Below are 27,303 nucleotides of genomic sequence, written 5' to 3' on the forward strand. Positions count from 1 at the left end.
ACACATACACATACATACATACAATTGTCCATTTATTTATCTAGTCATCAAACTAATCATTCTCTTGCCCACCATCCATTCATCTGTCATGTCAACCATCCATTCTAATTTCACTATATCCACTTATCCATTCATGCACCAATTTATCCATCCATCCCACAATCCATCTAATCATTTTTGAGTTACCCTTATCTGCCTTGACGCTGACCTTTCAATGAACTAAACAGTACCTTTTCAAGAGTCCAAACACACACACACACACACACACACACAATTTGGACTTTCTTACCAAAACAGGTTTTCCTACCTGGATCTTTGTCATTTGTTCTCAACTACCTCTTTTTATGATCCTCATGCCAAATGACTTGAAGCCCCTGGGCCCTAAACCTAACTCAGTTTTGTCTGTGGTACCGTGTACACTGACTGTATGCCAATGGGCCATCCTGGAAATTTACTTAGTTTACAGAGCCCTTCCTGTGTTGACCCTGATCTGCCCTTCTCCTAGTTATGTCCAGAAGGAGTGAAGAAAACAAACGACTCTACCACATGTGAGTATGTATGTAGGGGAGCTACTGGATTAGTTGTATCTCATTGTTTTTCCTGCTCCCAATGAGGAGGTTTGGGTGAGACCCATACTCCTTACAATCTAGGTTGATTTCCCCCACCCCCACACACCCAGGGAAGTAAGACAAATAGAACTGAAAATATTTGTGGTACAATGGTCTTAAAAGTATTTTTAAAATACAAAAAATTTAAAGAATTTTTAATCATTAATTTGCTGTTATATAAGTAAAAGTTAAATAAATATGGCTAACTTTATTTTTAACAAGTTTTGTTTTCTCAGAGGAACCATATACTACTGAAGCAAAAGCGTTAATTGTGGCAATAACTATACAATCACCACTCACTCACAAACACCACCATAATTTATAGTTGTCAGAACTGGTAACGGTCTCTCACCACAGGCTGAGACATAGATAAGGTGGACTGTGGGCTGTGTGACAGTCCCAGGGCCCAGCTAAAATACCACCCTCTGCTTTGTTGTTCATGAGAGCACAACAGAATACGAATGAATAGAAGTGACATTATTATAATAATATATGCTCCCATTTATTTATTTTTTAAAGGTAAATCATTTGGATTGTGGTACTTTGTGTATGATCCATGACAAGTTACTTGCCATACACCTCATGACTGGCCATGTCAAGACATGACCACTGACGATCATGGCTAAATGACTGCTGGGTTCCTTTAGAGTTTTAAGGTCAAGAATCTATCATGGGTATAAGTTCAAACTGGAATGAAATTGTTTGGGCAAGTCTTGGTAGCCCAGCTCCTGTCCTGCATATACCATTCATTCGTTGGGTGAGCAGAAGTGCTGATACTTCATCATGGAGCTCCAACTGGCCTTTTGAGGACATAGTCTACACTTCTTCAAAACCATTCAAGGAAGATTTAGCTGAAAGTGTGCTGCTATCAGAGCCCTGGCCAAAAGAATGTTTCAGAAATGAATGGAAAGGGGGAGTGCCCCAGCAATACTCTATGTTTGATTGGCAGTCTGGTCTGGGAAGATGTCACTCCTTAGCAGTTGGAAGATTCTAGGGCTCTGGGTCAAAATATTTTGAAAGCAATGACATTTCAATGTGAAGTCACTGTTTTATGACTGTGGGCTCTGGTCAAATGACACATAACGGGCTTATGCTTTGATGTCCTGTGTATGAAATGCTACACTTGAAATCCTCAACAATTATTGGATTTATGCCAATGCTCTTCCACATGCTGCACCATTTGACTTTTATAACAACCCTGAGACATTTTCTAGACAGGGCATTATCCCCATTTTACAGATGAAATGACTCCATCTAGAAAGTCAATGTCAAGAGATGGCTATTCCCAGTTGGCCCTATTCATTATAGGAGGGACAATGTAAGGGTTTGAACCTCAGCACATGGAGATCATGGAGGCCTATCTTGGAGCATAGCTACTACCATCCTTTACCTCAGGAAAAACATGGAAACTAATTAATTAATTTTAAAAACTGTAGTGCTTTATTCCTAGAGTGTAAAACAGCATTGCTTCTTTTATTGTCGATTTGCAGATGGTTCAGTAATGCTGATGGTAGAACTACACATAAAGGAAAGGATTCTGTAGCAACTTGAGGCTTGGTAAAAAGCCTCAGCTTATGCAAGTTTTTATGGCTAAAACTGTCTAACTATCGCTGTAGGAAAGCACACTGCTGAGTGAAAATGAGGGATTTATGGAGCTGAGGGCAGAATAGCCGGTGGGGTTTTTTGTTGTTTGTTTTTAAATATCCTGCCCAAGAACATTTGAGGTGTGACTTTCCATAAATCATAGTTACTGACAGTATCTCAGATTTTTAAAAATCAAAATTGTAAGTAGTGCTATACATGGGTGGGAGAGCTGTGCAGCTCTTTAAGAGTTAAATCAGTCAGATTAATACATAAGGGATGGAGGCCATATATCAGCAGAAGGCACTCTAAAAGACAGGTCTCTCAGGCCAAAGACAGGAAGAACACAGACTGACTTGAGTCGAATTAACAGAATTAATATGTTTCACAAAGAACAAGTCAGTGAGAGGGAGACCTACACAGAACATAGGGAAACAGGGGCTGGAGGAAAGGAGGTAATAATGTAGTAATTAACAATTTGTTGAGCAGTTACCATGTGCTATGAATCATTTGTATGAATCATTTAATCCACACAACAACCCTATTATTAGAATCAAGAAACTGTAAGTTATCCCAGCCCGGTGTGGCTCAGCGGTTGAGCATCGACCTAGGATCCAGGAGATCACAGTTTGATTCCTGGTCAGGGCACATGCCCAGGTTGTGGGCTCAGTCCCCAGTAAGGAGCATGCAGGAGGCAGCCGATCAGTGACTCTCTCATCATTGATGTTACTATCTCTCTCTCTCCCTTTCCTCCCTCTGAAATCTATTAAAGATATATTTTTTTAAAAAGCACATACATAAAAAAACTGTAAGTTAAGTGACTTTCCTAAGGTCACTAGTAGTAGACCTGGGATTTGAACCAGATTTCTCAGGTTCCAAAGCCTGTGGGTTTAACTATTCTTATCCAGTTTTGTCGTGGAGAAGGGTGCTTTTGGCAGGCCACTGGCTACACACATTCTTTTATTTATTCTTTGGGAGTTACCTCCATACACCGTGGTCACTGTTCAGAATCTTCTCAGTGGCAAATCCTAGACATGTGATTTTTGAGCTGTAAGGAAGAACAGAGCTGCTATTGTCCTCCTTCTTCTTTTACATCTGTAAGATTATTTTTGCAAACTGCCATGAGCCCCTCTCCACCAGCTCTGGGGAATAAGATCCATGACTGAGCAGGGGAATTCCATTTTTGGCAATAAGTGAGATGTGATCGTAAAAGGACGCAGTTGATTTTCTTACATGGCTTGTTATATGAATCACCGTCTGATCAGAAAACAAGACACTCTGAAAGGTTAAAACAAAAAGACTGAGGACAAATAGGCCTGGGACCAGCACACCAATCAACTGGCTAAGAATCGTCTGCCAGGGCAGCATTATTAGAAATAAGCATATGGCCTCGTAAGGTGTTACTTTGAAGGACAAAATTCACTGAGGCAATATGAATTCATATCATACCCAGGCCTCAGCCCATGGGCAGCTTTCCTGACCTTGACCAAGGCTGATCCTTTCCGCACAGGCTCGCACAGCAACACGTGCCCCTCCTTCACACCACTTCCCGCTGCGATGTTTGCTACATCTGTTCGAAGGGTTATTTGACCAAGGCCTGTCTCCTCCACAGACTGCTAGCTCCGTGTGGGCTGAGTCCGTGCTGAATTTTATTCACCACTGTATTCCTAAGCACCCTTGTCAGTAGTAGACATGAAATAAAAATCCGTTCAGTAAACGTGTTCAATTTTAACCATCAATTTCCTTAGGTATCTAGCCAAGAGAAATGAAAACATATGTCCACAGAAGGCACACATGAGTGTTCATAGCAGCAACATTCAAAATAGCCCCAAAGTGGAAACAATCCAAATATCCATCAGTTGTTGAGCGGATAAACAGAAGTGGCATATCTATACAGTGGAAGATCATTCGGCAATAAAAAAGAGCAAACTGACAACACATTCTACAATGTGGATGAACCACAGAGATATTACGCTGAATGAAATAATCCAGACAAAGGACTGCAAATTATACTATTCCATATGGATGAAATTTCTAGAAAAGGCAAAACCACAGTGAAGAAAGCAGGTCAATGGTTGCCTGCACCTGGGGCAAAAATGGGGATTGACTACAAATGGGAAGAAAATTTTGGGGGTGATGGAAATGTTCTAAAGCTGGGTGATGGTTGCACAACTGTATAAATTTACTAAAAATCATCAAACTGTACATTTGTGAAAGGTGAATTGTATGGCATATGAATTATACTTCGATAAAGCTATTAAAAATGTTTTATAAAGTTAATCTCCTTAGTTACTGTATCCCAACTTACGTTCTGTGGAACATTATTTCTGTGGGAAATTGTGCCAGAGACTGCTTAGTCAAAGCTCTCAACTCGTTAGCGACAGAACCTCAGTTTTTAACTTGGCACGTAGCCAATCAAAATAAAATAGCATATGTCCCAGCTTCCTTTGCAGCTTGGTGTGGCCATGTGGCCAAGTTCTGGCCAATGAGACAAGCAGAAGTGATGCGCAGTATTTCCAGAAAGGTGGTTTAAGGGACATGGCTCAGCTCCACTTTTTCCATTTGCCTTTCTGTTTTTCCTTCCCAGGACACGTGGACTGGTGCTCCAGCAGCTATCTTGGGCCATGGAAAGGAAAGCTAAGAATGGCAGAGCAAAAATACTGAAGCCTGGATTGCTCACAGTACCACAGAGCCGCCCTACCACTCTTGGACTACCTGCTTCCCAGGTTTCTTTAATGCAAGACAAAAATAGACTTCGATCCTATTAGGTCCTTGTTCTTTTTCTAGTATATGTAGGCAGATCTAATCCTAATACCAGTTTTAATAGGTATTAAGTGAAAAGGGGGTTCTGTGGTCTAATAATTTTTAGAACCATTATGTTAACACCTAACAGATTTCATTGAGAACTATTATGTTAAAGTTTAACAGATTTCACTAATTCCCCGAGTTTTTAATATGCTATTGAGCATTAGAAAGGGGCTAGAGTATATACAACTTACCAAAACAACTTGACCCAAAACCTCTTTTTAATGGAGCATCTCATGGTATGATTTGGGGCAAAGGGATATGTTGCTTTAAAAAATCCACATTTTTCTTCCTCCTTTTTAATTCATCCTTCTTTTAGGCTGCTAAAAGGATTTTTCTTAAACCTAAACTTGATATCACATCCCTGTTAAAATCCTTAAATGATTCCTGTAGGACATAGTTCAAACTCCTCCTGTAATGAATAAGACCTTTTGTGATCTGGCCCTTGCCTTTCCTCTAGCCTTAACCTAGCCATCTCCCTCTCACATAATCAATCATTTGCACTGTTGAGAATGTATGTATGTTCTCCCTGGTCTCTACTCTTTACATGCCATGCCCCTCAGAATATACCACTTTCTACCAGCCTGACATTCTACCGCTGATCCTTTAAGACCAGGCTCAAGTATCAGCTCATTCACATCCATTTATATCTTGAGTAATGCCTACTATATGTCAGGCATCATACAAATACTTGGGTTTCAGGGCCACATAAACATGATCCCTGCCCCTGAGGGGCACAGAATTAAATGAAGTTAGATAAGTACTATATTAGTGAGTATGCTAACAGCCATGGCAAACAACCTTCATATTTCAGTGACTTGACACTATGATACTTTATTTCTCCCTCACAGCACAATCCACTGCAGGTAAGCACAGGGGTTCTTATCTGCAGATGCAGTCAGTCAGGGACCCAGGCTCACTCCATTGCCATTTTCTGGGGCCTCTATGTCCTTCATTAGGTATCTTTGCATCTGGCCAGCTGATGAGGAATGGAGGAGAGATTGAGGATCACACAGGAGGTCTTAGGGGATGCCCAGAAATGGAATATATCTATCACTTCTGTCTAAATTTCATCACCTAGAGCTCAGTCACATGGGCCTGCCTGATTACTGAGAAATGTAGTTTTGCTATGAGCCTAGGAGGAAAATAAAATGGGCTGATGAAAATGGCCTTTTCTCTGCCACAGATGTATAAATAAGAACAATTAAGAACCATCCAACGGAGGAAACAGACCAGTGAACGGAGGCAGGAAGGCAAGAAAGAATATGGTTGGGTAGGATGCAACTTGTGTTTATGGAGTTACTATCAGAATGTTCTAGAACTGCTGGAAGCCCTTCTGTGGCTCCCTGTCATAACTCTTAAGGATTTGCTCTTCTGCGGCTTTTGTAAACATGGACATACTATATGGTACAGAAAGTTTGGCATCACTGGTATCATAGCAGACCTTCAGAGCCTCTAGTGTCAACCATCTCTTGTTCCAGCTGTTGCTGTGGCACCCAGCTCACACAGGCTCCATCTGACACCCAGCTGCACCCTGATAATGCTTTACTTCATGGCCCTGGGTTTGGGGATGCCACAGAACCCCACTTGGTGCCTATGTGTGAACAACTGGAGTAAATCTTTAGCCAATGGGAGATGAGCTAGTGGATAAGTTTCCTTCCCTTTCCCCTCCCCCAGGCTATACCAAGACTCATTTTATGTGGCTTCTCAGAGGATAATCCCTTGAGCAGATGCAATCAGCTACACTTAGTGGAGGCCAGATGAATGACCACCCACCTTACTCCTTTTGCCTCTCGCCTGACCAATAGAATCAGGCTCTGCATTCTGGTGAACCCAGGCTAATCTGCTCCATGAACAGGTACAGCTAAAAGCCACTTAGCTGTCTCTGTTTCCCCTTCCAGTGCCTACCCATGGGTTCCTGGGAGCTATGCGAGTATTTTAAGGGACAGATTCTACTAACCTGCTCAGTTCTGCACACCTGACTCTTTGAAGGTCAAGCCTGCTGCCCTCCTGAGTATAGCTTCCAGATATTTCCACTGCTAGTACCTGTTCCATTCATTTTTTAATCAATCATGTACTCCTCTTGGTTTATTTAGGGACATACTGTGTCTTGGTGTGTGTTTAACTTCTTAAATGCTACTGACTTTTCTCAAGTTTAAGAACTGGAATTACTGACAAGTCTACCCCCTCCCCACCCCAATGCTGCCTCTTGCTTCTATGCCTTGGCGCATATATATATATGTGTGTGTACACACACATATACATACACATGGTGCTTCCTTTGTCTAGATCCCCTCCCTCTCCTCCTCATTTATTTCATTTTTTGTGGGCAAGGTACTTGACTGTGCAAAGGGAGGGCCATGTAGGACTCCCATATAGGAATCAAGCCTGTCTCTGATATAACTGTCCCTAGCCCCTTACCAAAAACTGAAGTGCACAGATTTGAGCCCCATGATCACTCTTGGGAATTTTAGACCTCTTGACCCTTGTGTCAAACTAGAGAGACTGTGGCTACCAGCTGCCTGGTCCTGCCTTAGCCCCTGTAGCAGCTGGTTCAGGAAGGCAAGTACATTGTCCCTGTGAGGGGGGTGGCGGCGGGGAGACAAGCAGCTCTCTGCACATTCACCGACAGCTTGGCAGGATTGGAGGTCCATAGGATCTATGTGTAAATCCCCACCTTATCCTCAACTAGCTTATGAGTTCCCTGAGATAGGGATGTTGTCTGCCTTATTTAATGCTGTATCCCTTGTGTCTAGAGCAATACCTGGAACACAGTTGGTGCTTAATACATATTTGTTTAAGGAAGAAAGAGGAGGAAGGACCATGAGCCTTCTTTACCAGCCTTGAGTCAAATGAGAGATAGACATGTGCACAGGTGAGGTAGATAGGGGGCAGGGGGCTGCTATGTCTGTATTTTCAAACTGGTGAAGTCTCTGGTAGGTACCAAGAAGAGAAGTGGTCCTCAGAAGAGAGTTAGGACCACAGGCTGAAAACCACAGGAACCCTGGGGTTTCAAAGACACTAAAAATATCCTCTCTCCCGGGGTTCAGTAAAGCTCTGCTAAAGCATTACAGCTACCCCTGACAAAGGCAAATTATGTTTATCTTAAATGTATCTGACAACTGCTCTTGATATCATCAGGACTCAGATCATTGCTACTTTCATTAAGGTAAAATGAGCCTCTACACTTAGAATCCAATCATTTTTTAGTGGGTGTTAAGGAAACACCCATGGTGGGGACGGGCTGAGGGTGAGGGGTCAGTTGACTCACAAAGTCCTAGCAGCAGGGCATTCATGGGATGCCATACACAGTATTCAGCAAGGCAGGGCAAACTCCCATCCCTCCCTGCCTCCATCTATTTTCTTCATAGCATTTATCACTGCCTGCCCCTTGTATTTATTGTCTTTCTTTCCCATTAGCTCGCCTATTCCTTGCGGGCTTTGACCTATTGACCTCTCTATCTCCTGTCTTAGATCAATGCCTGGCATTTCACGGGCACTCAAAAATTAGCTGCTAAGGAACGAATTTAAAAAATTTAAACAGTTGAATCTCTGCCATATGCTGGGCCCTGTCCTTGAAGATGCTACAAGGATGGTGCAGGAGAGAGGCCTGAAAATCTGTACACCATAGCCCAGACACCTGCTTTTACGGAGGTATCCCCAAGGCGCCACAGGATCCCAGGGACTGGAACACTCCCGTGGTGTGCGAGGGCCTTGGGAAGAGGCCGGTCGAGCGCCAGGGAGCCCAGCTGAGCTGCAGAAGACGCGGCTGGAGACAGAGCCTGGAACTCCTCTGGCCTCCGCTTGGCTTCTCGGGACCTTCTTTTCTTTCCCGGCGGGACCCTCGCCCTTCCTCGAGTCTGCGGGACCTCGGCCCCAGCGGAATCTCTCGGTCGCGGGACCCCGTCACAGCCTTTCGCATCCCCGGAGACGCCAGCCCCGGGTCTTCCAGATGGCTAGCCCGCTACCTGCGGGTCGTCCACCTGCCGGACCTACCCCGGCCCAGCTCGCGCGCGGTCCAGGTCCCCGCCCCCTGCTTGCGGTCTACAGCTGGCAGGACCCCGCCCCGCCCCCTAAGCCCCCAGGACCCCGGCCCTGCCCCGCCCCCGTGGCCCCGCCGCCAAGTCCCGGGGGGCGGGGCCTCGCACAGCGGCCTCTCCGAGGCAGGGGGCTCGAGGCAGGGGGCGGGGCGGTCCCAGCGCCGGCCAATCGGCGCCGCGCTCACATCCATGCAAATATGAGCACAATGGAGCGAGCCCATCACTCGCCCCTGCAAGCAAGCTTGAAATGGGCTTCTATCTGAGTGGCAGCCAGGCTGACCAATGAGTCTATGTTTTGGGCTGGCAAAGCCCAATGGTGGGGCAAGGAAGGCGGACCCGAGCCGGGTTAGGGTGTCCTTGCAGGGTGTCTGAGCTAAACTTCACCAAATAATAGCTGTTTGTATTTTGGCTGCTGCAGGAGCCATTTTAGGTAAGTTCTTCTCTTAACTTTTTATTTTTCTCCCCGGCCTCGGGGGACCGGCCTTGTCCGCGGGGCCCCGGCCCCGCCCCGCCGGCCGGGCTGGGGTGCTCCTATGAATGGAGTCAGGATGAGGGGCTGCGGTGGCGCCGAGGCCCGGTCGGGCCGGGGTCCGAGCGGAGCTGGCGGCGGGCTGCCTGGCGGAGGGCCGGCGGCGGCCTGAGGCCTGAGGCGAGGGGCCTGCCGCCGCCGCGCTGCCGCTCGCGCTCTGGCCGCGTTCGGGCGGGCGGCCGTCCTTGGGAGTGCGCCGCTGCGGGCCGCGCGGAGGGGCGGGGGTCCGGGCAGCCCCTGGCCCTAGGCCTGACGGGCGGGGGCGGGGCGTGCGGAGGACCCCTCGGGACAGGTCGGGGAGTGACCCCCCAGCCCGGCCGGGCTGCGCCGTGGCGGGGGTGACCGCTATTCCTCCGCCGCCCCCGCGCAGAAGTTGCTCTATTGGCGTCCTGCGTCTGTTTGCAGGGTGGAGGAGGGTGGGCTGGTGCCAGGCTGCTGCTCCGGGAGGGGGCGGGGGCCCCGGCGCGTCCTCGCAGCGCGCACCCCTCCGCCCCCTTCTTACGCACTAGCGCGCACTCGCCCCCAAAATTGGAACCCTTGAGATGCCCAGCAACCCCGCAGCCAAGTTTTGTGTTTTATTAGATTGCATGTTTGAGCTTACAAAAAAAAAATAAAATTAATAAGTAACCTGTCCCCTTCAGGATATTTATTTCCTTTGCCGTTGAGAAGTAACGGAGTCTGTTGCTCCCAAATTTCCAGGGACGTGCCTGTCAGATGTGCAGGTTGGCAGCAACTTGGTTTTTTAAAAGATGCTATTAGGAAATCCCCTCACTAGGGAGATAATTGAAATTTGAGTTTGTTTGCAGCTTCAGTTTTATTTGATCCAATTAAAAATACATAAGCGGGCACTTATATTTGTGTACATAAAGTATTCCTAGTTTCAGTTATGACTGATGGGACTATGGTTTCGATAGTGTGGGATCTAATAAGGCAGTATAATTCAATTTTGAACTTGAAGGTCCGTGTGCTCGAAATGAGGGTTTATGGACCATTAGTAATCTGGCCAAGGTTTTTAGAGAGTCCTTGGTATCTCCAGGCATCTTTGGGGCTGTGTGGGCATTATTCCTTACCCCCTTAAAACTGCCCAGTTCTGGTGTAAACACATCCATGAACAGAGAAAATACATATTTAAGATTTTTTACAATTTTCAGAATGTCTGCACTATTGCCTGAGATTTTATTGTTTCTCAAATAGCGTAGATTGGGAATACTATCCTAGTAGACCCCAAATTTTGACATACTTCATAGGGATGCACTTGTGGCCCTTAGAAAAGTCTGGACAGGAACCATTCTCCTGTGGTCCCGAGGCTGATTGTGAGTTGTCTTTCTTACTGCAGATGTGTGTTCATTAACTGCATGACACGGTAGAATTTGTTGGTAAGCCAAATTGGAAGAGCAGGTTGGCAACCTTAGGGAGATAGTTTTGGTGAACTTTGTGGCTCTCTCTCAATAGAAAGAAGGCTTGAGATCCATGTGTGATAACATGATTAGGCATGAATAGTCTAGTAACATGGTTTATGCCAACCAGAACAGGTGGTTTCATATAAGCCATGCATGACTGTAACTGCAGGCCTGGGAAAATGTGGAGTGATAAAATTACTAGTTTTGGACTTCTTTCTGTACCAGGGCAATTTCCAAGATGAATTATGATGAATTATTTAAACATTTTTCTTGATTAATGGGCTATTAAAAGCTATCCTTTATAATTTTTTTTCCATTTTGCTAACTTTGGAATCTCCCTTATAGTAACCAGACTATGATACTGTTCTTGCTGTAGTCTGGCCGTGGGCAGAGTAAACCTACATCTTGTGTGACATTAGTTGTGTCTTGACACTCTGCCTGAATTCACATCTTTTATACTGCAGATATTTCTTTGCTTTTTACTTTTAGCTCTTTTGTTGTTACAGCACTGAAAACTCTTTCAATATAACTTTTACCACATATTTTTAATATTCTATCTCTTTATAGTTATTTTTATAATTTATTGTTACTATAGCTGGAAGTTCTCTGAACTCTTCAGTATAGTATTTCATGTGGACCACATGAGAAGTCGAAAGGCCAGTTGGAAGTGAAATGGGGAAGCCACGACTAACACCACTGTGTTCCTGGAAAATCCTTTGGCAGTTAGTTTTTTGTATTTCGTAATTTACTTTTCTGATAACTATTTCAAATACCAAAGAAAATCTGAAGCAGAATTATCTCTCTTTAGAAATCAGATCTCATTTGTGACTGTTGCCATTATATTACAGAAAACTTATCAGAAACAAAAGGCCCTTGGGCTGGTGTCTTGGAGGTCTCTGATTTATAGAAGTTTCAAAGGAGTTTTTTGGTTTTCTTGGAAGTATGGCTTTGCCCCCAAGCAGAGTTTATGGTTATGTCTCCCTGTGTTAAACCATGAGGGAAAAGGGTTTCACATCGTCAGGCTTGATTCTTTCTAGGTACCTGTGTTTTTCAGCTTTCATAGAAAGGCTTTGTATTGGTTATGACCAAATGGAGTCACACGTGGACCACTCATGTTCTGAACCCTTTTGAACAGGTTTTAGAAATGAAGGATTCTACCTGCAAAAATATCTTTGGTATGTGACAATGACAGTATCTAAGACAGTGACGGTATCTAAATCAATTGAGGAGACTGTTCTCTCCTTCCTCCTTCTTTCCCAGGATAGCAAGGTTTAAAATAGTTTTATGTTTAGTAAATATTTAGTGGTTCTTTTTATACTTTCATCTCTTATACAAAGCTTTAGTTTAATTTAGCGGAAGAACTGCATTGAATTTCATGGGACTGCCTGAATTCTCCTGTACCAGGTTACGATGGTAGTCCCCCCTTATCCACAGGATGCTTTCCAAGACCCACAGTGGATACCTGAAACCACAAGTAGTACCAAACCCTATAGTACACTTGACCCTTAACAACGGGTTAGGGGTCAAGTTGAAAATCCACATATAACTTTTGACTCCCCAAAACTTAACTAATAGCCTACTGTTGACCAGAAGCCTTACCTAAACATACAGTCTATTAACACGTATTTTGTATGTTATATGTATTATATACTGTATTCTTACAATAAAGTAAGTTGGGGAAAAGAAAATGTTATTAAGAATATCCTAACAGCCCAGCCAAGCATAGCTTAGTGGTTGAGCATTGACCTAGGATCCAGGAGATCGCTGTTGGATTCCGGGTCAGGGAACATGCAGGGTTGTGGGCTTGATCCCCAAGTCAGGGGTGTGCAGGAGGCAGCTGATCATCCTTGATGTTTCAGCTCTCTCTTCCTCTCCCTTCCTCTCTCTGAAATCAATAAAGAAATATTTAAAAAATCCTAACAGAAAATACATATACAGTATTTCTGAAAAAAAATCTGCGTGTGGAACAGCGCAGTTCAAATCCGTGGTGTTCATGAGTCAACTGTACAATGTTTTTCCTACACAAACATACCTATGTTAGTTGAATTTATAAAATTGATGCAGTAAGAGATGAACAACAACAATAATAAAATAGAGCAATTATAGCAATATACTGTAATGAAAGTTATGTAAATGTGGTCTCAAAATATGGTACTGTACTCACCCTTCTTTTCATGATATGAGATGATACAGTGCCTATATGAGATGAAGTAAGTTGAATGACATAGGCATTGTGACAGTGTTAGGCTACTATAAGGTATAAGGGTTACTTGAACATAAGTAACCCTTATACCAAGACAGTAGATCTGATAACTCAGATGGCTCCTAAGTGACTAACAGATGGGTAGTGTACAGAGCGTGAATAGGCTGGACAAAGGAGTGATTCATGTCCCGGTTGGACAAAGCGGGATGGTGCAAAATTTTTATCATACTACCCCGAACGGTGCGCAGTTTAAACTTATGAATTGTTTATTTCTGGAATTTTTCCATTTAATACTTCAGACTGTGATTGCGGGTAACTTGAAACTGCAGAAAGCAAAACCTTGGATAACGAGGGACTACTGTATATTGAAAACTCTTTGAAATACATAAAATAATAGCTAGGGCCAGATATCTGTTCCCTAGAAAACATTTTTGTTTGCAGCAGAATGTGACGTAATTGTGAGGGAAGCAAAAAAAAGTAGCATTGAATGAATACCTGTTGTGTGTTCAGCACTCAGCCAGGTACTGGGGCTAGAGATGAGAAACTATTCCTGTTTCCGTAGCTGCTCAGTGAGAATGGGCTGCAAGTCAGAGAAATGAAGTAAGTTATTCATTTAAAGCTGGTAAATATTAGAGTGAGAATTTGAACCCAGATTATCAGGATGCAAAGCAATTCTCCTTTTTACCAACAACCCTCTCCAAAGATTTTTCCCAAAGCTGAAGTGTGCTGTCATGTTTTAGTGGTATGGTGCTGGGTTAACAAACACACTTGGCCTACGCTCTTCTGCACACATGTCCGTTTGTACTTTTTCATTTCAAGAATTTGCCACTGAAGAGGCATATTGGAATACCGTGAAGGCATCCTTTTCTCACCTTGTCCCTACAGTGTAGGAATGGTCTTAGGACTTGGGAGTTCAGGCGTTATCCTGATACAGTAATGACCATGAAATGCAGAGGGAGAATGCAGCCACTTTTTCCTTACCAAAATGTTCTGTTCTTTAGTTCGTTTTTGTGGAGGCATTGATACCCTCATGAGAAATTCTGTTACTTCTATAAAACTCCCAAAGGTAGTAAAATGATTATTTTAAAATATCCATCCCTGTTCTCATTTCTGAACTCAATTATAAAATCCAGAGAAAAATATTTTTTTTTGCTCATAGTACCTGTATTAGTTGTTTTTTGTAGTTTGTAAGTAGTGATTCTTTACATCATCCTACATTTATTTATTCCTTATGTCACTTGCTATTATTGAGACTTTTAGAATCTTTGATAGTGTATATGACATAAATAGCTCCTATCTTGAGGCATTAAAAAAAAAAAAAAAAGATGCACCTTTTTTCTTTATAGTCATGATGGAAGACTTAAAATTTTTAGCAAGAAAAAAACCCTGATTTTTCAATAGACTTCCATGGTGCTTTTATCTGCTAGTTATTTCAGAAGAAAACATATTAAGACATAACGACAGTATTTGGAAATTTCAAGAAAACTGGAAAGTAAAATTTTAAGTTAACTTCAGGAAATGAATCCAAACATAAGTACAAAGTGATGGATACATATTTGAATTTTCTAAATAAGTAAAGGGAGTCTTTTTAATTTTTCTACTCCTTTATTAAGATTCTTATAGAGAGTATTCACTGATCTAATATAGTATTTTCTCAGTAAATTTTTATATGTGTATATTTTTTATTGATTTTAGAAAGAGGAAGGGATGGAGGGAGGGAGAGAGAGAGGAACATGGATTGGCTGTCTCCTGCCTGCACCCCAACCAGGGATCAAACCCTCAACCTGGCTATGTGCTCTGTCTGGGAATCTGGACCTGCCACCTTTTGGTGTACACGACGATGCTCCAACCAACTGAGCCACACCAAACAGGACTCTCAGTAAATTTTTAATATGTTTTGGATTATCTTGTATACTATGTGACCAAGATATTTTATTTTTTGAATCTCTATATTTTTTAGTTCTGAGATTCTTTATGTAAAAGATCAGGCTTCAGGTTAAAAGTAGGTCTAACTACTGTGGTAACATTGACCTTTAGTTCCTATTTAGATTGAGACTTTTTATTCTGGGCTTCGGGGACCCCTAGGGAGTCTTTGGCTGGTCTGTGAACTCCCCCAAAGAGTATGCAAAATTTTGTTTGTACGTGCGTTTTTATGGGAAGAGAATTCTTGCTTTTTAGGATCTTAGAGGGATCTGTGACTCCCACTGTCCTCTCCCCCATCTCTTTTCATTTGAATGCAAAAACAATAAGGATCATTGGTTTAGGCGGTCTCAAAACATTTGTTTTGTATGAGCACAGGCTTTTGCCTGGAGGCTGACTTCTTTGGTTTTTGTTTTTTTTTTTTCCCCTTTAGCAGGTCCCGCAATCTCAGTCTGTATCAGTTGGTCTGGGTTTAGGGAAGTACTTCTGCAGCTCTCCTGGCAGCATCTCATCAGGGTCCTCCCCTGAATTCACCCTTGCCTTGTTATACTTTGGAAGCTGTTCCACGCCCTTGCCCATGCAGCCTGATGAGTAAAGGTTGAAGTGGGAGGCATGAGGGCAATTGCAAGACAGCCTTAGAGGGTCCTGGGCCTCAGTTTCAGCCATCTGCCTCTGCAGATGGGACTGGAAGGTTGGCCATGGCAGAAGCTCCTGACATTTTCTTGCTTTGAATACTACTACTTACTCGTTCTGTTACTGCTTCATTCAATATGTTAGGAGGAAAAGAGTTTTCTTTCATACACTGTAAGAGGAACAATTAAAAAGTCCTTCCATTTTTTTTATATTCTCCAGACTTTGTATGAGATACCTTGCAACTTTTAATGTTGTGCATTTTAGGTGGAATTTATCTTGAAATAAAGTCTAGTTGAGTATGTAACCTTATTTTACATGTATATAAGTCAAATTCTACTGAACAGGTGGTGTTACTGTAGGAAAAATGATCACATATTAAAGTTCTCCAAGCCTTATTTTGTAATTTACTTAGGTAAAAGTCAAGCAGATTGGTAAAACAAAATTCTAGAGCAACAAGAAAATCCTAAGAGTAGTGTCTCTAGGAAGTGGCTGAACTTGAAGATACCTTGGAGATTTTCATAGAAGTCCATTTGTGGGGCCAGACCAGAAGTTGAAAAATCTGCTTGTTTGGTTTTGATAGTTAATTGGGGAAACTACCTAAGCATTAGGCAGTTCCTTCCCTAAGTTTACATGGATAAAGAAGTGTGCCTGGACTGTTTACTTTGGGTTCAAGGAAACCATAAGTATTCTAAGAAATCTTTTGCAAGAGTATGTCTGATTGATAAGCTAGGTTCAGATCATAGATTTTATTTACTGAAAAAATTTTAACATAATTTAATGCAGAGACTTTATTAATGTTCATTGTGTATTTTGGCATAACCCCTCTTGCAATGTTAGCAGCCTAAATTCAACCGTGGGTTAGCATGGAAAAGTTAAGCCATCATTCTTGTTTACCATGTGACAGAATTGGATCACATTATAACTGATGATGCCATCAGATTACTTCTTTAAGCAAACCCTGTATAGTGTTGTTTTAAGGGACTTAGAGGTATTCTGCATAATGGAATTAACAATTTTGCCTTGAGTTGTAAAAATCCACTGAGGAAATGATAGAGGGTATGAAAGAGATCATTAATGACGAGCTCCAGAAAGATTATTGTAAAAATGTAAAATAAGCTCTTTTAGGTCTGCGGACTGGTTGTGACCTGCCTATGATGGGGTGAGTGCAGAATTTGAAAGGAAGCATTTAGAATTTTAGATGCTTTTATAGCATTTTTTAGAAAATGATTTGTCCATCGAATCTAATAATAAAGAATGTGAGTTTATAGTTTAGTCCTTGTTTAAAAAATATTTTTTTTCTGATAATTCGTTTTTCTAGTGTTTTAAAGTATCAGTCCATGATGGATTGGGAAAAACCAAAAATGATTTCTTCACCACAGAGAGCACTACTCAGGATGATAGGCAACATTAGTATTATCTTGGAGCTTGTTAGACATGGACATTTTTGGCCCCCATCCCAGACTGACTGAAATAAACTACCTTGGGTGGGGACCGAGTAATCTGTGTTATAACAAGCTATCCTGGTGATTTTTGTGCACATTAAAATTTGCGAAATGTTCTAGATCAGCACTGTCCAGCAAAACTCTGTGCTGTGATGGAAAATGTCTTATGTCTGTACGGGGCCTGTTGGTCTACATGTGGCTTTTGAGCCCTTAATAAGTGACTAGTATGACTAAGGGACAGAATTTTAAATTTTATTTACTATTAGTTATTTTAAATTTAAATAGCCACATATGGGTAGTGGCGTTTGCCCTTTAGCTACCCCACACCCCTTTTTGGGGGTGGGGAAGTAGCATTTTTTTCTTTATTTAGAAAGGAAAATACATTATGGGACAAGACTACCCTTTACCCTAAAATGAGACTAAGCAAATCATTTAATAAAATTTGGCACTGCTTACCCATTTATATTTGCCTACTTATTTTAATCTAAAAGTTGATTTGATGTTAAGGAAATAGTAGGATCAGAAAATAAATTTAGATCTGTGTCTTTTAAGGATTTACAAACAGCAAAGCTGTTCCAGTGACCCCTTCATGGCTGTGACTAACGTGCATGATGTCTTTTAACATGACTTCTGAAGCTTTTTTCTTTCCTATAAAGATTTAAGACAGGCAGCTTTTAAGGGCAATACTGTAGTTTTTCAGTTCTCAATATAAAACACTGGTTATTAAGTGTTCTCATTTTTTTAGACTAATTAATGGAGATTTTTTGTATAAAGTATTTCTGTTTTTTCAGCTTACTTAGAGGATGGTTTTTCAGTTTATAAAGGTAATCTTTGTTTTTAATAGTATTCATGAAGGCTCCCTTGAAAGACTGAGACTTAGTCTCTGTTCCCAATATATTTAAAAATTGATTTGTTAAAGGATTTTTTTTACTCATTCAGTGTTATATGTTTCCCTGTCTCCAGCCCCATCTACTTGTACTTCAGATTTTAAACACCTAAAAATCAAGGATAACATTGATTCCAGTATGTTGTTCAATATCCATTGCAGAATTGAAAATTATTTTGTGATTAACAAGTAGAAGGAAACATGGCTATAGAAGTAAATGAAGATCCACATGTGGAGCCTTAGCTTCTTAAAATGCTGCCCATGCATAATAAGATGAATCTTTCTAATCATACCATAATTTTATTAAATATATTTGCCAGGCTTTAGGTTTTTAAGCAGGAGATTTTAAGTCATTTAGGCAGTGACTCTTGAAGCATGAGAGGCAGTTAGGGATCCCATGTGCTTTTATACACTCATAGAATGTTAAAATCGGAAGGCTTCTTAAAGATCATGGATAGCTGCAGGAATAGCAAAATTATTAGTGTAGCAGTGTCTGTTGCTTTGTTTATGGCATGAATTAATGCTATATTGTCTTTCATTAAAAAACAGCACTATTTTTCCTTTAATTCTGTTGTAGGGGCAGTCTTGTATTCTTAGGCAGTGAGTGAAGATGTCGTGGTGGGTTTTCTAGGCAGGGGCTTCTATTTGCTGAAAATGACACAAGTATCACTGATTGGGGGCTTATTGTTTTTTAACATGCTTTTGACTCCTTTGTTTGACTTTCTCTGAAGGGTTTCAAGTTACTGATTTCTAGGCATATATTTGGATTACTGCCTTGGGGTCTTAAGGGCTTGGAAAACCTGATCTGTTGAAATTGAGGTCTGACAGATTCCAAGCTTAGAAGGTCTGGAAATTCCTTGCTTCAAGTTTGTACCTATCACTGTCACTGGTTCCTATAACTGCGGCTAGAATGTGAATACGAGATGTTACTAAAAGACAGACTTCATAAGCCATGCCCAAACACCAGTCTCCTTATTTACACATAATAGTCGTACTCTATTCACTCCTCTCCTCTCTAACTGCAACATTTCATGCTAGCAGGGCTCTCCCTGGGTACTCCTGACTTTCTTCCTTGTTCACTCTTGAGCAAAGCTTTGTTGCTGCCATTATAGCTATGGTTGTGGCAATTATTTCTAGTTCAAGATTTAAGCATTATCAGGTTTCGCACAATTCAGCATATTAACTAAGTTATTCTAAACCAAAACCTCTTTCTGGCTTCTCAGAATTGCAGAAGAGTAGAGTTGGAAGGGACTTCAGAGGCCATCTAGTCCAATTTTGTCATGTTATGAATGATGGAACAGAGTCCTAGTCATGTAAATATTTTTTGAGCCATGAGTTGGTCTGTGGCCAAGTGAGGATTAGAATTCAGTTCTCATCTTGCTAAATAGGACTCTTTCCCTAACTGATGGTTAGGGTCCTGAAAACCCACATAGAAGAATTTCCCTTAAGAACTTTTGGGAAAATATGGGGAGGGAGTGTTCTGAGATTAGAAGTGAATTTGTAAAAGTCTACATAACCTTTTTTATGTTCTCCAAAATCAAATAAAGATAATTATCAATGAAATTTTACATGTCTTAAATGAGTAAGAATGAGTGGTACTATTTCAGTAACTCTTGTTTACTAGAAATATTTTGGCATGTCCTTCCCTTTTAGTAGCTCTGTTTACTATGTTGTGCTTACTAGAAACTTTTTGGCATGTCTCTCTGTTATATCATGGTGAAATGCTTGTAAATTCACCTTTGTTTTATTGCAAATAACATGCATGATAGATTTTGTCACATCTGCTTAGCTTTATGACTTAGGGTTATTAGAATAGGTTTTTCCCAGGCCCCTCAATAATCATGATAATAATAATAGCAGCTATCAATCAGCTTACTGTGTGCTAGGCTCTTCTATGGTGTGGTCATTAGGGCTGTTCACCAATATTCTGGGTCTCTTTTTTCTGGGTACACTGTCGAATTGCATTTGCCTGTCATCTTGAAGTTGAACATCGCTGTGTGACTTGCTTTGGCTATTGAAATTTGAGTGGCAGTGATGTGAGACACTTCTGCTTCAAGGCAGGTACCTTTTTTCCCCCCAGAAAGAAATCTACAGTGGGTACATAGTATAAGCAAGTAAGCCAGTGCTCTAAACCACCAAGTTGTATTTTTTGTTGTTGTTGTTCATTCTCACCCAAGGGTATTCCTCCCCCCCCATTGATTTTTAGAGAGAGTGAAGGGATGGAGGGGGGGAGAGAAAGAGAGAGAGTGAAACATCGATGTGAAAGAGACACATCAATTGGTTGCCTTTCTGCACACACCCGGAACCCTGACCAAAGAGGACAGGGGATTAAAACTGCAACCCAGGTATCTGCCCTTGACCAGGAATTGAACCTGTGACCCTTTGGTGCAAGGGTCAGTGCTCTAACCACTGAACAGTACCACTGAGTTTTTTAAAGTGGAGTTAACTGCAGCATAGCCAAGTGAATGTACATGGATTATTATTAGTTATGCTCATGGCTAAGTGCTGATACTAAGCCCATTTTACAGTTGAGGAAATGAGACAGAGAAATTAAGTTGTCTACAACTGCAGAATTAGTAACCCAGGCAGTTTGAGCTCTGTATTATTCTTAAGCACTCGAGTTTGCTGTCATTCTCTGTGCTATGCTATCAGTACCCACTATTATATACAGACTATGGGATTTGCCCATGGTAACTTCATTCCAGAGCTTACGTTTACCTCTGTTTCATCCCTTCCTACAGATGCCCCTGGAGTTCTAGGTTCCAAGGGTAATTGCCTCTTACCAGCATTTGTCTCTCCCATTGTTGTGCTGCAAAAATCTCCATTCCTTTTCTGTCACCTGTTATCTACTTTTACTGCCCTCTGGAATTTTATCTTTCATGTGATGAGGGTAGTTTTTTGCCTTAAATATCTGCACATCTGTAATATTTTCTAAGTAAATTTCTCAGAAGGCCACATTTAGCTTTATGAATAGGAGGTTGCCCAGCAATCACGAAGGTATTACAGTTAGTGGTTAAATGCATGGATCTGCAGCTAGACCTGGGTTTGAATCCTGGCTCTGCCACTTACTGGCTGTGTGAACTTTTCTAAGAACTTCTCTCTGCTCATCTGCAAAATGGAGATAAATAATAATACCTATCTCATATGGTTGTTTTGAGGATTAAATGAGTTCATTTATGTAAAGCCTTGGAATATACCTGGCACATTATAAGTATGGTACAGTGTTGTATATTTAATTTAATTTATTTTTTTTTAAGTGTTGGATATTTTAAAGTATCAGGTACCCTAGAACCATGATGAATGCAGATAGGCCATGGATCTTAATCTTTCTGATGTTCATATTAAGATATTAAAGATTTAATACCGCTGTTAATTTAATTTTTCCTTTTATTCAACAGGGATTACTGAAAAGCTCAACAATGCATTACGCTCTGGAAGCTTGGAAGCTGAAAGGGGGATGGGGGATGTCCTAGAGCTTGCCCTCAGAGAATTTACAGTATAATGGGGAGATAAGATATACTTGTGCACAGATAATTGTGCTATTACAGTGTAGTCTGTAAAAGTGTCATAAGACAAGAATGATAAAGGCAGTTCAGAAAAGGGAGAGGTAGGGAGTCAGAGAAGGCTTAGAGTCAGACAGGACATTTATTAGGGTTTGGGAGGATAGGCAGGATTTGGATGTGTGGAGACTGAGTGAGGTTGGCAGGAAATCCCTAGGGGAAAGGAAGCTTTAGAGCAGAAGCCCATAATAAATATGTTCATTTACCCTTTCAGCAAATATATATTGGATATTTACTATGTGCTAGGGACTGATATAAACCCTGGGGACACTCAGTAAACAAAAGGAAATTCCTGCTCTCATGGAGCCTATGTTCTAGTGAGTATTTGGTTATGCAGAACCATAATGTATCAAGTGGTGATAAGACTTAGAAGAAAAATAAAGCAGGAAATGCGACAGAGAGTAGATTTATATAACTAAGAAATGCATGATTAATTTCTAAAGTTTTTTTTTTTTTTAGGATATCTTGAGGAAACCCAAGGCAGAGCTAAATGGCTTTTTTCCAAGCTCATAGTTCTCTGCCCCTTGCTCTTTGCGGTCTAGATATTATCCTCCCTTGGAGACTTGAGAAGAACTCCCAGTGTCTTCATGCTCTCCCCCCCCCAATATCTGCCAGAAACACTCTTTTTCCCCTCTTGACTATGGAGTCAGATTTTGCCTCTGTAACTAATTTGGCATTTCATATTGAACTGCCTTTTTTCTCATGTCAATGCTCGTTTATTCCTCAACATGTGATGGTTGTTTATTTAGTAAATCATTATTGCACTTTCATTTTGTTTCAGCCATTACTAGGCACTGAGAACTTGAAGATAAACGCACTTGGTCTCTGTCCTTGAGGAATGCACAGTTTATTAGAAGAGATAGAAATGTAAACTGCTACCACAAACATGATAAATGTCAAATTAGAGCTATGTAGAAAGTTTTGTTTGAACACAAGAAGAGGAAGTAACCATCTACCCAGGGAAGTTGGTTAAGGCTTTGGAAAGGAAGAAACTTTTAAATTGTTTTTTGAAAGTTGATTTGGAGTTTAATAATCAGAGACTGGGATTAGTGTTTGAGTTTGGAGAGTCTTTTATGTATAGGAAGTATTCTGCAAACAGATGGAGGCAAATGCTAAGTTCATTGTGGCTGGAGTACAGTGGGGAGCTGTGGAATTTTGTGGTGGGTGATGGGGCTGAAGGAGTAGGTGGGAGACACTGCAAGGCTTTGAAGATCAGGGTAAGGAGTTTAGAGTTGTTTTGCCATTGAGGAGTCATCAGAGGCTTTAATGCAGGAGAGTAGATTGTATTCTACATTTGGCCAGCAGAGGTTGGTTTAGATCAGTGATGCTAAACTCTGCTGCATGTTAGAGTTGAGAGCTTTAAAAAATACCAGTGCCCAGGCTGCACACAATAAAATCAGATTATCTGGAGGAGAGACCCAGGTATTGGATTTTTGTTAGCTCCCTCAGGTGATTCCAGTGTGCACCCAGGTTTGAGTACCAGTAGTTTAGGAAGGTCTTAGGACAGGTTAATGAATTCTGAGTCTATTGCAGTGGCCTAGCTAGGATTTAAATCTTTGAATTGAGGCATTGGGAGTGGGGACAAGGGAGATGGAGACATTATTATTTTTTTTCTTTAATATTCTTTATGTTTGTTGTCTCCCACAAAATTGTGGCCCCCATGGGTGAAAGGTTCAGTCTTTGTAGTTTGAATTCCTCACAGAGATTTATACATTGAAAGTTCTCAATAAATATTTGTCTTGATTAAAGTCAGTTTTCTTTTGTCCAGATACTCATAGTTTCGTACTTAGGGCATTTTTTATTTCATTTGCTTTCCTTTTGTTATTAAATAGAAATTCCTTTAGGGATGAATGTGGATGGAAGTGAAACTTTTAGGTCAGTTTTACTTCATAATTCTGATTAAAGATTCAGGAAGGGCTTACTTCAGTAGCACATATACTAAAATCGGAATGATACAGAGAAGATTAGCATGGCCCCTGTGCAAGGATGACACGCAAAACCAAAACTGTTTAGGAAGTTAAAATTCAATAATTAAAACAATAAGTCTGCATATGAACTTGGTTTATCGATATTATCTCTCTTTATTAGCACAGATAAGTAAGTTTTACTCTTGGCATTTGTGTAAAATTCGTTAGTGCTAATGCATCTTTTAAAATAAGGAATCCAGATTAAGTATCTAGATTCTTAAAGTATTTTTATGGTTTATCTTCTACAAAAAGTGGAATGTTAACTTTAACAATAACAACTAGATTCTGTTAATCTGTGTAGTAACTCAGGAATTTGTCAGTGTGGTATAGAGACCTACTTGGTTTATGTACTTGAAATAATTTGTCTTTGCCAAATAAATTTATTTATTTGTGAATGGGGATAGTATTTGAAAATGCTATGAAGCTTTTTTTTGTTAACTTTTTTATTTTTTAGAGATTTTTTAATTGATTTTGAGAGAGAAAGGGAGAGAGAAACATCAGTGTGAGCTAAACATCCTTTGGCTACGTCTTGCATGCCCCCAGGCATGTGCAATGACCAAGGATTGGACTGGCAACTTCTGGGATGATGCCCAAATAATTGCACCACACCCGCTAGGGCTCAGCTCTTCATTCTCTATTCTGATGGAGGGGAGTTGGAACAGAGAGAAATTAAAAGCTTTTTTTATACTGGAAGGCATTTATACCCCCTGCAGGCATTTTGTATCTTAAAAAACTGCAGTTCTACAGAAAGTTACTAGAATAGTACCATACACCAATCTCTCCTTTAACCTAGATTCACTAGTTTTATTTTATCAAATTTACTTGATAGTTTTCTGTCCATATCCTTATACTATTTTTTTTAGCTATATCCTTTGAGAGTTACTTTCAGATATTGTCACACTTCACCCCTAAATACTTTTGCATCTTTATCCTGAGAGAAAGGATACATAACTCTACTATAGTTATTATTACTCAGGAAACTTGGCATGAAACCACATGAAGTACGTAGCCCATGTTTAAATCTTCTCATTCACATCTGCTCTAGCTTTTTTATTTTTCCTGATCTAGAGTCCAGTCAAGAATCATGCATTTTATAAGTTGTCATGCACCCTTACTTTTCATTATCAGTTTGTGGGATCTGGTCCTCACAGATTCCAGGAATGGAAAGGAAAGCCTCCTCTAAAGGGTAGTGTGGCCTAGCTTCCAGTCCTTCTTGCCTGCTTACCTCCTTCCATCCCCCCCCCCACACACACACACTGGCTGGGAATTGGCCTTCTTAGATTGGTGTCAAAGTTCTAAAAGTAGCACCTAGCACCCAATACAGACTTGCTGTGCACATCTTCCTGAGGCTATGAGAGGCTTTGTCCTGAACAAAGAGTTCTTTCTGGTTTTGGGATTAGAGCCATTCAGACTTCCCCAGGTGCTTAATCTAAGAAAATGTGATAGTGTTAAAGAGACTTCAAGAAAATATTTTCCTATTTGACTATGCCATCTGAAACATAAGAGTTAGGAGTCATCTTCTGCTACTTTTGAAGACCACAGATCATTATGACCTTGTCTTTTTATAGTTTACAGTTGGTTGTTTGTTTTTTCTATTAAGGACCTCCCTACCCTCTACCCTACACCCATTTAAATATTCTAGTGCTCCTGTCCTTTTGGTTCTTTGCCCTTCTTGCTTTACATTTCTTCCTTGGCAAACAACTTCTTTCCTGTTGTTTTAACTCTTGATGAGTCTAAAAATCTTTCCATCCCCACCCTCTTCTGTGCCCCAAACCCTCATTTTCAACCAAATGCTTATCAGCTTCACCTGCCTGTCCCACATGCAAAACTTATCTTTTCATGTAAACCTGAGCACTGGTTTGAATATTGGATGGGGGTGAGAATGAGATGGTGTTTGACCAGGGGACTAGGAACATTAGCTCATGTTCCTTACCAGCCCCTGTCCTCTCTAACCACCCCCACCTCCTTTCCCCAAGGTGAACCCAAGGCAGTAAGGCCTTGCTAACAACACTATTTCTGGCTGAATGTGGAGTCTTTGGAAGTTAGGCTTCATGATAGGAGCTCTTTTAACCCAGTGTTTCTCAACTTTTTTTGTTGCTGTTTTGTTTTTTTTTAATCCTCACTGGAGGATATTTTTTCCATTGCTTTTCACAGAGAGTAGAAGGGAGGGAGGGAAAAGGAGGGAGGAGAGAGAGGCAGAGAGAGAGAAACATTGATGTGAAAAAGACACATTGATTGGTTGCTTCCTGCATGCACCCTGACTGGGGCCGGGGATGGAGTCTGCAACCAAGGTACGTGCCTTGGCCAGAATCAAACCCAGGACCCTTCAGTACGTGGGCCAATGCTCTAACCACTGAGCAAACCTGGCTAGGGTTCAACTTTTTTTTTTTAATTGTTCCCTTAAGGCACCTTTGTAGATAATTAAAATTTTTAGAGAGAGAGGAAGGGAGAGAGAGAAACATCTATTTGTTCCATTTATGCACTCATTGGTTGATTCCTGCATGTGCTCTCACTGGGGATCAAACCCATAACCTTGGCATATTGGGATGACACTCTAACCAACTGAGCTACCAGGCCAGGGTAGACAATTTATTCTTTTAAGCATTATCACCCTTTTACCCATGAAACTTTAATACCACAACTATAGTGTATCTGTTTATGTGTGTGTGTGTGCTTAACATAAATAAGATATTTTAACTCCCAAGAACCAATTTTTGTCTCCTCGGGGTGATATTGCCCCATTGAGAGTGCATGTTTTAACCTAAGCTGGAAGGCAGTCTAATGCCTAGAGGCAAAGCAGGCCAGGGTGTGCTTGTTATCTCTCCTACCCACAAACAGTTTACCGTAGGCTGGTATCTGACTGCTGAAACTAGAGTTTTGTAATCTTGTGACCATAACTCACAGTAATCACAATGCTATATTGTACCTAGTATACACACATATGTACTGCAAAGGTTTTAATACTCAATATTTATTCTTTATACTCTATTTTTATTCTGTAATTTTTTATAAGTAGCTATTGAGATAATTTGCATGCCCCAAAATGCACCTATTTATTGTACATATTTAAAAAGAAATGCTGGTCATGACTGACTGACTTGCAAAAGCATGGCAGCCATCAAGAAGAGCAATACCTAGGCATAGCTGGTCTAGAGACTATCCACTGTCCACCTGAGAGGTGAAAGAAAGAGGTGGGCAGAAACCTAACCTTGAACCACTGTACTCACTGTAGTCATTGGCCTTTGTTTCATTAATAGCCTTGAACTTGATCAAACGGGCAGTTTTACTCTTTAGTATGGGATGAAGGCTGGGAGCTCATGGCAGTGGAGGTCTGCAGTGAGCTTTAAGTCCACAAATAAAACTGCTCTGGTGGCAATCAAAGGGCTTGCTTTCCAAGAAGGTGAAATGGGCATCTTCATTCCGTAATTTGTGGTGTCAACACCCCCTCTCCCTTCTGAAATAAAGAGAGAGATTAGGGGAGGGGTGAAGGGAGGGAAGATTGATTTAATGTTAGATAGTAGAGCCTGAAATTCTTGAAATCCTTGTTACTTAAGTGGGTTTATCCATGAGAATATTTAAGAGAATGACTATAGAGATCTGTGTATTTGATTAATTTACTGTAGTTAATCTGCTAAAAGGGTAGTCATATTTCAAGTCAGTTCAACAGATATTTGAGGAAATTAAATAGGAAACTAAGTTTTTATTAGAAAAACGTAAGAGGAGAAGGTC

The 27,303-nt window shown here is 41.0% G+C and overlaps 1 protein-coding gene and 1 non-coding gene across 2 annotated transcripts in view; both read left to right on the top strand.

The window, feature by feature from the left end:
* The first annotated feature begins 9,381 nt into the window (after positions 1–9,381).
* CHD6 (chromodomain helicase DNA binding protein 6) overlaps positions 9,382–27,303 on the top strand; it is a 169,849-nt gene continuing 151,927 nt past the window's right edge. The window contains exon 1 of the mRNA XM_016219329.2: positions 9,382–9,464. The gene's annotated coding sequence lies outside the window, so the exon portion shown is untranslated. The remainder of the gene's footprint in view (positions 9,465–27,303) is intronic.
* Positions 23,522–23,628, top strand: LOC148092672 (U6 spliceosomal RNA). Its single transcript, XR_015714867.1, has one exon. It is a non-coding gene; the product is annotated as a U6 spliceosomal RNA (small nuclear RNA).

Source organism: Miniopterus natalensis, chromosome 7, assembly GCF_054644295.1.
Source record: "Miniopterus natalensis isolate mMinNat1 chromosome 7, mMinNat1.hap1, whole genome shotgun sequence".
Taxonomy (NCBI): Eukaryota; Metazoa; Chordata; class Mammalia; order Chiroptera; family Miniopteridae; genus Miniopterus; species Miniopterus natalensis.